Source organism: Hermetia illucens, chromosome 5 (assembly GCF_905115235.1).
Source record: "Hermetia illucens chromosome 5, iHerIll2.2.curated.20191125, whole genome shotgun sequence".
Taxonomy (NCBI): Eukaryota; Metazoa; Arthropoda; class Insecta; order Diptera; family Stratiomyidae; genus Hermetia; species Hermetia illucens.
This window is the reverse complement of record NC_051853.1, coordinates 19,383,320-19,398,770: the sequence shown is the minus strand read 5'-3', so window position 1 is coordinate 19,398,770 and position 15,451 is coordinate 19,383,320.

The window sequence follows — 15,451 nt, the reverse complement described above, 5'->3', positions numbered from 1 at the left end:
TTTTTTGCATTGGTCCTTAGTAACTCCTCCGTGTCTGTTCATCCCATTTCAGCATCATCACTCTGATTTTCCAATTTTGTGTTTTTCTTAATTTGTGTGCTATAAATTTATTACGTCAACCAAGTGCTTTATTAAAAAGTTCACTCAGTTAACAGTAATTGAATTCTCCACGGACACTTGTATTGAAGTCATTACAGCGGGTTACGAACACACATACTGAAACCGATATAAAATCCGTACACATCCTTCCTTCCCATATAATGAACTACTAGGTCCTCATAGGATTGCCTTAAACTACCATTTGGAATCCTTCTAGCGTTAGGGTGGGAGCATTTAACGGCTCTTTCGGTTGGGTAATAAAAAAGGACAATCACAATAAAGCTGGGGCATGTAAGGAGACAAGGAAGGAATTTTGTCAATTTATCAAGAGTGTATTTTCCAAGTGAGTGGTCTCCTTTTCAATTTGTCAATCTTTCGGGGGTTTTATTGTTCCTGTCGGAGAACACATTTATGTTCGAAGTGGAAAGCACCCATTTACAGTGTTTTATGACAAAATGGTCAAGTTTACAAGGGATGTTGCATAACCACCAATTTTACACTGTTCCATTCATTGATTGGAATTCATTCCGACTGGAAGATTTAAATGGGAATCACCTAAAGGAACACGATTGTTTACTGCTTGTTATGCATTTAAAGTGAGAATAAGTAGATTGATAATGAGAACACTCGGGCTGGGTGTAGGGAAAAAAGCGTTGAATTAAATTAAACGGAATTTCCATTTGTTTGAAGAACATGAGCGGGGAATATCCTCCAAATAAAAAAAAGGAAAAAGGGGAGTTTCGAAATATATAGAAAAGAGGATGTGGGGCAACGGGGTTAACAACAAATAAATTTCGAATGATGTTAATTCGATTGACAGTGGCCACCATCGGTGTTCTCCGTTGCTCCGCCACACGCCATGAATTAAATGATAAATTGAAAAAAAAATGGATTGTTTTTTAAATGTGAGTTTAGGAAAAAAATGGGAAATGGGAACGCCGGCCCTTTCGACGCCCAGTCCATTGAGCTCCACTACTTCAAGTTCCGGCAAGTTCAAAGTTCAGACTCTTCCACTAATCCCAGCTAGTCTGCTTACAAGTTTACAGCAAATCGACTGCAGGCAGTTCGGCGAGACAAACTCAACAATCAACTGACTTCGACAACGTCGCCGAAAGGAGCCACCAAAAGGAAAAAAAATAAGTTTTTATTCTATTATTTGTTATCATTACTTTGTTATTTTTTTTAGAAATAATTTTATACACACCGTTCGTCGGTGAAGTTTCGCTTTTGTGGCGAGTTCTTTTCTTTTCTTTTTTTGGCCTACGCATCCGCTTCGTAGTGCGTTGTTGGGGTCTGCGCCGCGCCTCCGACAACACTCGCGTCGTTAACTTAGCTTTAGTTATGTCGTTCGACAATCAAGGCGCAGCAGGCCCATCTGGCCCGCACGTGACCGCCCTCGCTGTCCGGATCCCTCCATTCTGGCGACGGAATCCGGAACTGTGGTCCATCCATTTGGAGGCGCAGTTCAACATGTCCGCAATAATGGCGGACACAACCAAATTTCACCACGCGATTGTAGGTCTGGATGTGGAGTCCATCCTCCTGGTAGCCCACATTGTGAAATCGGCCTCTGTCACACTGTTGAAGACCGAGTTAATCAAACGCCTGTCGGTAAGTGAGTCCGCTAAGCTGGATCACTTGCTGGCAGGTTTGTCATTGGGCGATCGAACTCCCAGCCAATTGCTTCGCGAAATGAGGCAATTAGGTGGGAGCAAAATCAACGACGACTTGTTGAAATCACTCTGGCTACGACGACTCCCGGAGGGTACCCAGGTGGTCCTCGCGTGTGTCTCCGCTCGCAGTCTTCTGCTCGAAAAGGGCGATCAGGTAGCAGGTCGTCAGGACAACCTACGGGCCGAAGTTTGGTTGGTACCATCGAAGATTCAGTGAGAAAGCCACCAATTGTACGATCCCGTGTAAATTTGCGCCTACCTCAAAAAACTAGGTCCGCGGGGGGTACTGGCGACGGCCTCCCAGAACGCAGCGCCACCTCATCTAACAATTTATGACCCTCTCAGCAGGCGCAGCTATCTCGTAGATACTGGTGCGGAGGTTTCGGTTCTTCCCGTACCTCGGCACCATCGACTATTTCCTCAATCGTTAAAACTGATGGCAACAAATTCCTCCCGAACTAACACATACGGGTATAGGCAAGTGGACGTGAGTCTTGGCTTGCGTAGGACGTTTTTCATACTAGGTGCAGACTTCTTGTGTCACTATGGGTTGCTGGTGGACTTGCAAAACAAGTCTCTTATAGATCCCACGACCAACCTTAATTCGTCGGGCCAAATGGCATCTCACCCTAGCAACAATCTGTCCGTACTTTTAGAGGACATTATTGACTCTCATGTACGGGCACTCATCCAAAAATTCAGCCAGATTACTACTGAATGTAGCCTCTCTAAACCAGTGAAGCTATAAGGTCCCTAAACCAAACGGCGAATGGCGCCCTTGCGGGGATTACAGAAGGATAAACGCCCAGACTATTCCAGACCGCTATCCTATTCCACTCATCCACGGCTTTGCACATCGTCTCACAAACCGCCGCATCTTTTCGCCCTGGGATTTAACCAAGGCCTATCACCAAATCCCTGTAGCTCCAGAAGATATTCCAAAGACGGCAATATGCACACCCTTTGGACTCTTTGAGTTCACACGGATGATCTTCGGGTTGTGCAATGCGGCGCAAACCTTTCAAAGATTCATCCACTCGGTCCTGCGAAACTTCGACTTCTGTTTCGTATATTTGGATGATGTTTTGGTCGCTTCTTCTACAGAGTCTGAGCACTTAGCCTATCTCGAGTGCATTTTTCAACGTCTCCTTCAGGCCGGTTTAGTCTTAAACGTTGAGAAATACAAGTTCCTCCAGACATAGGTGAGATTCCTCGGCCACTTCATTTCCCCTAAAAGAATACAGCCCGACCCAGACAAGATGCAAGCGATCTCAAGCTTTGCGCGTCCGAATACCCTGAGGGAGGCATGCTAAACTTCTATCGTCGTTTCCTGCCCAAAGTCGCACAACACCAGTCCGTTTTAAACGCGTACTTGTCTGGCCCCAAAACAAAAGACACACGAGAGATTGTGTGGTCTGAAGAGGCTGTCCACACGTTCGATAAATCCCGACAGCAACTGGCTGATGCTACACTCTTGGCATTTCTTCTACAAGATGCACCTCAAGCCGCTTTTGTTGATGCCTCTGACATCGCAGTAGGTGCTGCTCTTCATCAAAAGGTGAACTAAGTCTGGCTGCCGTTGAGCTTCTTCTCTAGACAGTTATACCCCGCTTAACGAAACTACAGCACTTACGATCGAGAACTGCTTGCCGCGTACTTGAGCATTAAGTACTTCCGCTTCTCCCTAGAAGGCAAGCCGTTCACAGTGTTCACGGACTATAAGCCTCTCACATATGCTTTGAAATAAAACCCCGACAAAGCGTGCCCTCGTCAGCTTCGACACCTGAGCTTTATAAGCCAGTTTACGTCAGACATTAAGCACGTGTCCGGCAAGGACAACATAGTTGCTGACGCTTTGTTACGTATCTCCGCGGTTAACATCCCCGCCGCACTCAACTTCTCGCCTATTGCCAAGGCCGCAGGAGGTTGACGCAGTATTACAGCGCGTCAAATCCAACCCCAAACACAAATTTCGGGAGTTGCCTATTTTCGGATCGAACCTCTTTCTCTGCTGCGAAGTCTCAGAAAAGGGACCCCGGCCATACATTCCGGCCAACTTTCGCAAGGAAATGTTGCACGCGGTTCACGGGCATCAGGACAACAAATCGGCTAGCCACCGAGAAATATTTCTGGCCCTCCATGAACAAGGATGTCAACTCCTGGGCCAGAGAGTGCATCGCATGCCAGAAGTGTAAAGTCTCCAGGCATGTAAGAAAAGAAGTGGGCTCATTCCCCCGCACTACCAAGCGGTTCCGCACAATACACCTCGACATAGTAGGACCTTTGCGAGACTCGCACGGTTAGTATTGCCTCACAATTATCGACAGGTTTACACGGTGGCCTGATGCAATACCTCTGAAAGACATGACGGCGCAATCTTGTGCCGAAGTCCTCAGTCGAGAGTGGATACCTCGCTTTGGCGTCCCTGCAGTGGTCATCACTCACCAGGGAATGCAATTTGAGTCCACCATTTTCTCGGAGTTAGGCAAACTCCTGGGTTTCAAACGCGAGCGGACTACGGCATACCACCCGCAATCCAATGGGATGCTAGAACGTTGGCACCGGACGCTGAAATCCGCCATAATGGCACGCGACGATCCGTTCTGGACGCAAGTCTTGCCTTTCGTCCTACTCGGCCTACGAACAACCCGCCGAGCTTGTATACGGGGAGAACCCAAGGCTCCCAAGTGATCCGGTCTTCGACAAGAGATCGGGTATCACAGATTCGGGATTGCTGCGCCTACTGAAAGACAGCTTTTGCCACATGAAAGCCACACTTCCCACACGACACTCGTCGGCACCTGCCTGCGCGCCCAAGGAGCTGGACACATACACGCATGTCCTGGTCAGGACGGATGCTGTCCGGAAGCCGCTGCAGCCTCCATACGAAGGGCCGTACTGTGCATTTCTTCCAGCTCGAGATCGGGGGACAGAAAAAGGCTGTCTCCTTATCCAGGCTGAAGCCCGTTTGGGCCCCAAATCAACGCCGCGTTCGCTTCGCCGTATGATAGGGAACGCAGTTCTGAAGTCGGTCGCTGAAACCCTTAGGTTTCATCTGGGGGCGGAGTGATGTAGCGCAACGGGATTAACAACATTCGAAATTTATTCCCAAACAATAATAAATTTAAAAAAAAAATGAATTGTTTTTTGAATGTGAGTTTAAAAAAAAAATGGGATTAGCCTGCGGTGTCAAGGAGAAGAAAGTACAATGATGATTAATTAATTTTTGAATTAAAAATATTAATATTGATAAGCTTAGAAATGAGATTGATTTTAAAAGTATTTTAAAGATTTTCTATTTTAATATTGTTAATTAAATGTAAAAGAATTAACTTGGATAATGGTGGTTTAATTAAATGTGAAAGGATTAATATGAATAGTGTGTTGCTTTACCAAATAAGGTAGAACAACAGGAAAAATAGGGTATAAAAAAGGAAATATGCCTGCATAATTGTGGATTAAAACCCGGCATTCTACTCATCAAAGTAATAAACATAGAGGAGGTCTTACGGCCGGTAATTATAGGGACATGTTAATAAATTCCCTTAAATGAATTCTACGAGCAACAATATTAACACATTAAACTAGCTTACGTGCTTATACCATTTGGCCACTAATGAAGTTATAAACATTTCCATTTCTGTCTTCTTCCAACCCAATGACGAATGGAACAATCCACAAAAGAATTTCCAATATTGCTTCATGGTTTCTTACAATTTTCTTATAGGTCGCCGCCTAGGAAGCGGTTAAGTGCATCTATTTAACATTTTCACTCATGCTTAAAACTAGTCAAACACTGAAACCGAAGAATTTCAAGCTCGCGGTATGTCTACACGGACCTTGCGGTGTAAGTTTTTATAGATTCATGTGGGCAAAATGAAGAAAATGAATTATCGCGTTATTTCTATTTGTTGGACTCGAAAATGGTCGGCATGAGCTCATAATCAACACTTCGCTTATTGATGCTAATTAAAATCACCTTAAGATGTTTTTTGCTTATTCCTGTACATTTTCACATTTTAAAATATCGTATATGACCTGTCCATATATCGTGCCAATGAGTATTATCTTAAGATCCATCATAGCGAGGAAGGGTCCATTTCTTCGAGCATGGGGTCTTCTTCCTGGGGAACCTGAAGAGCAGATTGAAACACTCTTGTCATGTAATAAATATCGATGAGCGGCAACATGAGACGCCGCTATGGCGGCAACATCAAAGGTTAATCATCTTTGGGATTATTTGGTCAGTTCTCTCGTATCTTTCCTACTTTTATAATATTTAATAAGACCCCAACAGTCACTTTTTTGGACCCACCATAGTTACGAAAATCTGGAATTGTAAATCGACTTTTGAATGCTAAGTAGCTAGGATTCAAATGACTAAATCCGTATCATCCGTCCGGTTGTTAAGTAAGTATTTCCTTGCGTTTTCTTAAATAATTAGTAGAGTCCTCACCAAACAATTTTCTTGTAATTCCATTGGATCAGTGTAGTAATTGGATATGGAACACGTTTCGAATTTTCTCGGTTCTTAATTCTACTCCTTTTTAAAATGATTCTTGTAATGTTACGTCGGCTCCTTTTTCTTCATGATGTATTCACTTTCAGTGTATATTTTGAATATAAGTGATTCCAGGTCCCTTAAAACTACCCCCATTAACAAAATTTTGATACAACGTTTGCGGATCAATAGCTCATAAGCTTAACAATTTCATCAAATCTCCCAGTTATTGAAGCGAAAGCTGGGCAAACATATTTTTGACGTTGTCTTTAGTAGCTGAAACAGCCAGTGCAAAACTCAACTGGGATCAGCAAAGGACCCAATCGATCAAATGACTCAATCTGAGATATATAAAAGGATAGGTGAATGCGCTGACGCACAAAGTGTTGGGCTCCCTAAACCAACTAAACACTTCCCCGTAATCAGAGAACTAGTCTGGAATCATTTGACACATTACTTCGGGCTAGCCCTCCTGTTGTCCAGGCTTAGGCAAACGTTCAAGCCAGGGAACCAACGGGAAAGGGGGGGGGGGGGGGGGTAGAGAGAAAGGAATTGTTAGTTCAACGAACCATCCGGCGAGTTTAATTTCTCCGAACAAAAAGAACCCGAATGTAATGCGCAACAAAACTCAATTTGCCGGTGCTCCTCAGCATCTCCCTGACAACGTTGTCTGGAGTAAGTCCTGCCATGTCTGCAGTGAGTGCTTGAGGACTTTACATAGGTATCTGCCATGGGGACTTAATCCTACGGTCGTCTTAAGACACGGATTGATTTTGTGGCCACAATCAGAGCGCCACTTTGACACGCAACAACGGTACCAATCTATACCAAGTGCATCGCTTAGCATTCATACTGGTGGATGCAAGACTACCTAAATCTCTACCGAACTAAGGAGTACGGCACCCGTGTTGGAATGCAACACCACACCGAGGCCCAAAGGTCTCTTCTCGTTTGAGAAGAAGCTCCCACTAGGGGGCCAACCGCCACGGATCTAAATTGTCGATGAGGGCGGAGTTCATTTGCTTTTCGACTCATTTTGCCACGAGAGTTGGCACTCTGTTAGTATGCGTTTCCGTTCTTCACAGGCAACCACCTCTCTTAAGAGAGTCCTCTCTCTTGCGACTTTATATGGTTCAACCAGAGGTAACCAGCTGAACGCTTACATAAGCTTATTCATTAGCAGACAGCCTACAGATACTTGATGAATTCAGATCAAGGCAATCTCTACTATTCGTTATTTAAAAAACTAATAAAAAACTGTTCTTTTCACAGGATATGCAAATAAGTCTTTAAAATGTAATTAAATATTTCTTCTTTTTCAGGTTATAGAAGCAAGTCCTTAAAAACTAATTTAACAATATAATTAATTAGAATAGTATTATAGATTTAGAATAGTAAATATATAAGCAGTTAATAAACCCACAGAAGACCAAAAAAGATTGAGACTTGTTAGCATTGAAGAGAACAAGTGGTTCCTGAAATATCGGTAGTTGCAACCATAATAAATATCACTAGCGAATAGAAAAAAACGAGTCTTAGCTATTTCAAATATTTTAAACATCGCGAAATTACACTTAGATAGCTAGCAACAGGTAAACGAGCCACTCAAGCGGATGAGTTGCGCTAGTTTGGTGTGGAGCTCGCTCGAATCTCCGCTAAGCAGCTTCACACCGCAGCCCTTGCACCCTACCTGACCCGCAGCTAATACTGGGTTTCAGCGACAAAATCCGACTTCTAGCCCGCCAATTTTAAGGTCGCAGAGACCTCAGCTCCGGGAACAAAAGGCTTCAGCCTTGATATGGAGACGTTCTGGTGCCTGCCGTAAACGTCAAGCCTAAAGAAGTGTTCTCCTCTGTTCAATGCTTGATATGGGCCCTCATGTGGTGGTTGCAAGACCTTTCGAGAAGACATCCAGATCCTTGGGGGTATAACCCTTCGTCGAAGAATGACTGGATGGCAGGGGTGATTTTAAGTTGGCCATGGTGTCCCGGAGTAAGCTCAAAAGTACATTGGTGGAAAGGGCTTATCTGGTATTGAACACAGGATCCCTGCAGAGTCTCAAATTCTCCCTGTATACTAGCGCAGTGGAGCTAGTGGCAAACTCTTCACGATGGGCTGTACTTAGGCCAAGTTAAATGAAAGGTAGGACTTAAAACCACGAAGAGTCATCGTGTGTCATTATAGTGGCCTTCAGTGTCCTATGCCAGTATTTCAGCATCCCATTCGATTGCAGGTGGTAGGTAGTCGTCCGATGGCGTTTGAAGCCTAGGAGTTTTCCTAACTCCCAGAACAGGGTAGATTCGAGCTGCATTTCCTGGTCAGTAATAACTTCTGCAAGAAGTCCAAAGCGGTGGATCCATTCCGGACAAAGGCTTCGACGCACAATTGTCCAGAAATGTTGACCAGAGGTATTTCTCTAGGCCGCTGCGTGAATTTATCGATGATTTTGAGGCAATACTTGAAGCCATGGGAATCTCGCAAGGGGCCAATGATGTCCATGCGGATCATGTGAAAACGCTTTGTATATCGCGGGAATGAGCCTACTTCTTTCTGTATGTGCTTGGCGACTTTAGACTTCTGGCACAAGAGGCACTGTCTGGCCCAGGAATTAACATCCTTTTTTATTGAGGGCCAGAAATATTTGCTTGTGACAAGTCGATTTGTTGTCCGAATGCCTGGGTGCGCAAGAGCGTGCACTACATCGAATACTTCCTCGCGAAAAGTGGCTAGAATATATAGCCTAGCTCCCTTTTCAGAGGTCTCACAAAGTATTTTGAAGGTTGAGCCGAAGAAGGGAAGCTCCCGAAATTTGTATTTGGAGTTATCTCTAAGGCTCTGAAGCACTACGTCATCCTTCTGTGCCACGGTGTTTGTCGAAAAATCGACCGTGGAAGGCATTTTAACCTCTGAAACGCATGACAAAGCGTTTGCAACTACATTGTCCATGCCGGACACGTGCTGGCTTATGAAGTTTAAATGTCGAAGTTGGCGAGGCTCAGCTTAAAAGCGAAGGTAAGAGGCTTGTGATCCATAACCACTGCCTGCCTTCTAGGGAGTATCGGAAATATTTTATTGTCATGTACACAGCTAATACTTCACGATCGTAGGTACTGTAGTTCTATTAAGCTGTATTCGATTTCTTGGAAATGAAGCTCAACGCCAAGCCAGATTTGGTTCACCTTTTGGTAAAAGGCAGCACCTACTGCGATGTCTGAGGATCGTGCAATCACGCGTGGGTATTTGGTCTTGGGTTCAAACAAGTAGCGGCATCAATATGCAACGTCTGGTTTGCACCTGATCATCAAAGTGTCGGCAACAAGTGCCGCAACATCATTGCATAACCGACCAGGCACGTCTCTTCTTGGATGTCGAATTTTAGCAGACTATCGTAGGAAACGTTCCAAATTTCCGCCCAAGGATGGATTTCCGTGCTACCTGGGATCTGATCTCTATCCTCCTCTGGCCTTTAGCGTTTCATAGAGCAGTGAGCGGTTTCTGAGATAATAGACAGCGTCAACCACGACCGCCGATTGTGATGTACTGGTGATCCATGCGTCTATCGATCGCATCAGTGATTCCGACGCATTCCGCCATTCTCTGGATCCGTTTCCCTCTGGAGTCTCGGTGAGGCATTGCCCATTGAAGGCCTCTTGAGTGTCAAGCCATGGGTTGTAAGTTCGGCATCGTCTCATTCGTTGCTAGGTAAAAGCTAAAAAACATTATACCTAACCAATGAAGCCAGACAAAACCATCCCTTGGGCCTTGGGCATGAACCTGAACTCGAGTGCTGCCCAGATGACAACGGTACCCGGTAAGCCGAGATACCATAAAGCTGGGTACTTGTTCTGGTATTGCTCGCTGATTAGCACTAGATCGCTTGTGAGTTTTTCCCAGTTCCGCCCTCAAAACGAGCTCACAAAGTGTGGAACGCTCTTACCAGACACGCCATGATCCCTGCACAGGAAGCAATTCTCTTTTTCGTTACAGCTGTCCTCCTGTGGAGTCCCTGGCATTCGTACGACTTAATGGGGGGTGATCCGCATTATTTCCAATTTTGATTTCACTTTTTCTGTGAGAGAGTCAAGATCTCAGATTTCAAGAGAGCTAATAGACTCTAGACTAAAAAACAGAACGGTCTCTCCTAGTAGCCCCTTGACTGCCCCGCAGAACACACTCTTGTTATTTGACTTCGAGCTTAATTATGCGGAGGTTCTTCACCCCTTTGTTTTCCTTATGGAATACTCTTCTTCTCCACTTTTTTCAGGCTTCATCTTATAGCAGATTTCACTGAGATCTTCCGCAAATATTTAGCCTTCCGACGGTTTAATCAGTAAAGCTAACGGTCTAATCATTCTTCATATCCAGCACATAACAAGGAAGCAACTAAGCGAGAATAGTACAAAAGGAGTTCGGGGCTGGGATTTAAGCGATTGCTGATAAAGGTGAACTGAACAGCAGCGCAGATATTCAAAAGGAATAGAAAATTGGAAGAAATTATTAGGGAGTGATTAAGTAGTAACGCTAGGTCAGGCGATATACGAAGATTATAGAATTATGACTACAAACAATGAAACAGAGAGAGGGGAAAACTAGAAACAATGCTACCTTGTCTTACAACTACTAACGCAAATAGGAAGATTGCTATGAACTGTTAGACTATGAACCTTGGCTTTGTTTCAGCCCAATTCTACTTGCCTCTTTCTCTATATTCATAATTCGGTGGCTACGTGGACATGGTTCATGATTCGGTTGGAGACCAAACAAATGTCATAGCGTAGTCGTTGTTGTTGAGCATTATACCAGAAGAGGAAGGAAAGTGCTCCGCACACCACCGCCTCACACCACTTTAACTCTTTGGCTTTCAGTTGCTCTTTCGATAAGCAAGGAGTATTCAGGGGGGGGGATGTTTGCAGTGGGAGAGAAACAAAACCCTTGAGCGCTTAGACCATAATGGCCCGAAATATCACAGATTCTCTACATACATATTGCAGGATGTCCGTTAGTGGATGTAGTGTTACCTGCTTCAGTTGAATCACATTGGTAACAAAAATCTGACATCTGACGCGCCCATGAATGAGGCACTCATATCGGAAGTTTTCCGTGGTTTCCGCTTTCTCGTTACAGGTCGAACATGAATCATCCTGCAGAATTCCTATTGCGAATATAGAGGCGCATTTTTTGTTGAGGATGCTGGGAGTCCTGAGTTGAGTTGATGGCGGACTGGACCACTTGGGAAGGAACTTACTTCGCCTCTGGCGGTCCACGGACTCCTCTTTTAGGTTAAACACCCAAGTTTGTCAAAAAAGTTGACTGACGGTTTCGTTCAGGGCAGAGGCAGCTCATTAGACGCTGCCTCACCTGTGCCCCATAAGCGCAGTTAGTAAATTATGGCCAGTTAAAATGCCCACAATATTTATGCAAATTTTGCCAATTTTTGACAGGTGGTTCTGACAGGGAAAGTTTAATCTATCTTGTGGCATTAGGTCTCTACCAATTGTCCTTCTAGGCAATTTACTCTCAATTTCCGATAGCAGTATTAGCCCCTGCGACTGGGACTCCAATTGCTGGTTTCGATATCGACAAGCAGGAAATCGGACCCTCTTTTGATGCATTTGAATTTTCATTTCCCCTATCCGGTAGTTACCAGGTACCCAGTAATTCTAACGTATTGTCTCTAGATAAAGAGTTCAAATGAATTTTTTCTTCATCAACAATTTTAAAGGGGATCGACTTTTAGGGCTGCTTTGAAAGAAAAAGCCCCCCTTTCGTTTCTATTCTAAAGCTAGACTCTTATTCCAAAACCTTGCCCTGTTTTGAGCCATCGATGCCGAAGATTTTCAATATATCCCGGCACGTATTCATCTGGTTCGTCGCAATTTTCTCTGTATTTGAGGAAACCTTTATATCTTATACCAAATACATGTATGGTGATCCGGGAATCAGAAGGTATTACAAGAACTGGATTCAGTTATCTCTTCCCCGGTGCAGGGACACTTTGGTTGGAAGTATGATATGTGAAACCTCTACTACTAAATAACCGACAAATAACTGGCAAGGACGCTAATGTGGCACAATAAGATTATCCATCTCGATGTTATTAACTAGACTGCTAAGAACTATGGAACATGAACAGGAGGTGGTCTGCACTTTCAAAACCTCTTTAAAGTGAATGCACGGAGCGAAAGCATTCTGAGGGACATCTTGTTTAAGTTTGGTTCCTTTCAATTGCTGTTAAATTCAAAAATAAGGGGCCTGCTATTCGGTACCATCGGTCGGAATACTCTCATATTTTCCCTGAGTGTTAATTTGAATCTTTTTATACCAGAAATTCATCTAAGAATTTGTAAACGTGTGTCGCTTAGAAGTTTGAATTAAAATGGAAGAGGGTTGGGTTGGGGTCTTTTACCTTCATATCCATCATATGCTGGTATATTTGAATTTATTGGGGTGGAATCGATCCCTCATATGTACATACCTACACTAGCTTTCTCAATCTTTTTGGAAAAATCACGTTACTAATGAGCTTTACCCTTATTGAATTCTTATCTAATGATGTATCTTAGAATTTGATATAGCGGAGCATATGAAACATAATGCGTGCGTACAGAATAACTCGATATCGTGTGAAATTGAAACCATAAAACCTAAATAAATTTGAAATAAGTATCTGGAAACGCTCTAACGGCAACGATATGTGGATGATTCCCATTTAAAATTTGCAATTATACTAAGTTGAAAATAAGTGTATTATTTACAATCCGGTTCATAGCTATGTGGCTCCAGAGTCATGCATGGTATAATATTATATCATACGATTGACTATAACATGAATTTCTACCTTTCCAGGCATTCGGTTCTGCAATGTTTTGGTATAATTGAATATCTTTTCACTCAACCAAAAAATAAATCGACAATTTTCTGGTCATTAATTTCGAATGTCACATAAAATCTTGTTGAGGCATTAAAATGAGATTTGTACTTCCCTTTTGTGTGGTGTATGTTGAAATGTGGGTTTAACCCCTGCAAACCCCTGACCGCTTTTATCCATGTGCTGAACGTTTCACACCGCATTCGACTGGAAAATGCCTTGCACAAACACTGTAATGGAACCCCATGTGCAGCATCCATCCCTTGTAATAACAACCACCAAAACAGATTACAGCACAAGCAGATGGGGGTGCTGAGGTTCACTATTAAATGTACATATACGTTGACATATAAATGTAAGTTGATATGGATAACGAAAAATGTGATCTACATGGCAAGTTTATGTAACCATGGGATTTACAGAAAATCATATTGTTTAGGTACTATTTTGAGAAGATTTCAGCGACACTAAATGCAGAAAGATACCTAGAGGTAAAATTAAATGATTGGGGACCTGTATGAATAAAAAATGAGACAAATAAACTATTGTTAAGAAAACTTTCAAAAATTTATTTAGTGAGAACATACAAGAAATTATAAGCTTTCTTTAACTGTAAGCAATTTTTTTTTGGAGTAGGGTAAGTGAATGCGTTTACGCAAAGAGTGTTGGACTTCCGCAACAGTACGCTGTCGGACTACCAACTAAACACCTCCCTGTCATCAGAGAACTAGCCTGGAATCGTTTGACACATTACTTCCCGCACTCCCGGCTTTGGGAGCCTTCAAGTCAGGGAATCTCTTTCACCCATGGGAGGAGAGGGGAGGAAGGGAGTTCTTAATTCAGAGAATTCCTTACCATCTGATCTCTCCGCCGGTCGAGTTCAATCTTCTTCGCAATAAAAAGAGCCTGAACATAATGCGCAACACGATTCCAGCTCCCAGCGCTCTTCAACATCTCTCTGACAATGTTTTCTGGAGAGAGCTCCCATGTGTCTGCCTAAAACTGCTGACGAAAACCGTCCCACCTCTCGCAAGAGAAAAAGGTGTGTTCAGCGTCGTCCGCCACTCCATTTCAGAACACAGAAACAGGAGATCGCGCCTTCCCAATCCTGTGCAGGTAAGACTGAAAACCTTTATGCCTGCTTTGAAGTTGGGTAAGGAAGTAATCAATATCACCGTGCGCTCAGTTTAGCCACCGGTCTAAATTGTCGATGAGCCGCGCAGTCCATCTGCCCCTTGGCTCATTTTGCCAAAGGAGTTGCAATTCGGTAATGGACAACCACTTCTCTTAAGTTTTCTCTCCCCCCCATATTCGCGATTAGCCGACTCAAGGCCGTGACTCCAGCTGCAGCACTCTCCGTTGTTGCTTTGATTTGCACGAAGAAGCAGCATTAAACCAAGGGAATTAACCACTGGTTTTGACTCTATAGTCAACTCGCCGATCGATATTGGACGCAGGTTCGGGATTCCCCTTCTAGTCAAAATGACTACTTCTGTTTTTTCCAACGCAAGGCTGAAACCGCTTACCCATCAATATGCCAAGTCTGCTTTGCGCCTTTTCAACAGTGCGTCCGGCAACAGCTGCCGCAACGTTGTCTGCATAACCGACTAGGCGCGACTCTTTGGACATATCGAGTCTGAACACACTATCGTATTAAACGTTCCGGAGGTCCAGCCCTAGAATGGACCCCTGTGGTGCTCCCGACGTGATTTCCATTCTCCTCTGGCTCTCTACCGTCTCATAGACTACGGAGCGGTTTTTCAGATAATCCCTCAATATTCGCAAGAGATAGCTTTGCACGTGAAATGAGTTTTCTAAAGTGCCTAGCATATCTGTCCATCTGAATGAATTGAAAGCATTTCTGACATCAAGCGTTATGAGGAGCACTATCTGTCGAGATCGGCGACTGTGTGCCTCGACTCGATGAACCGTATCTACGACCTCCATAATAGCATTCACTGTGGATCTCCCCGAGCTGCCTTGGGGATAAGTCCCTGGCAGCGCAGATCGCTTCAGCGAGTCTACTCCTAATGAGCTTCTCGAACACTTTCCCGGTCGTGTCAAGCATACACAGCGGTCGGAACGCAGACGGGAGCTCCGGGTCACCTTTACTCTTGCTGATCAGCGCGAGTCTGGCTACTTTCCAGCGACAAGGAAAAGTGCCCTCCTTCAAGCAAGTGTTCAATGCCTCAAGCAGCAATTCTGGCCGATGGCGGAACACCAGTTTGTAAACTTCCGCCAGGAAGCCATCAGGACCTGACGCCTTCTTGTTTTTCATAGTGAGAACCGCTTGTTCGAGCTCTCTCATTG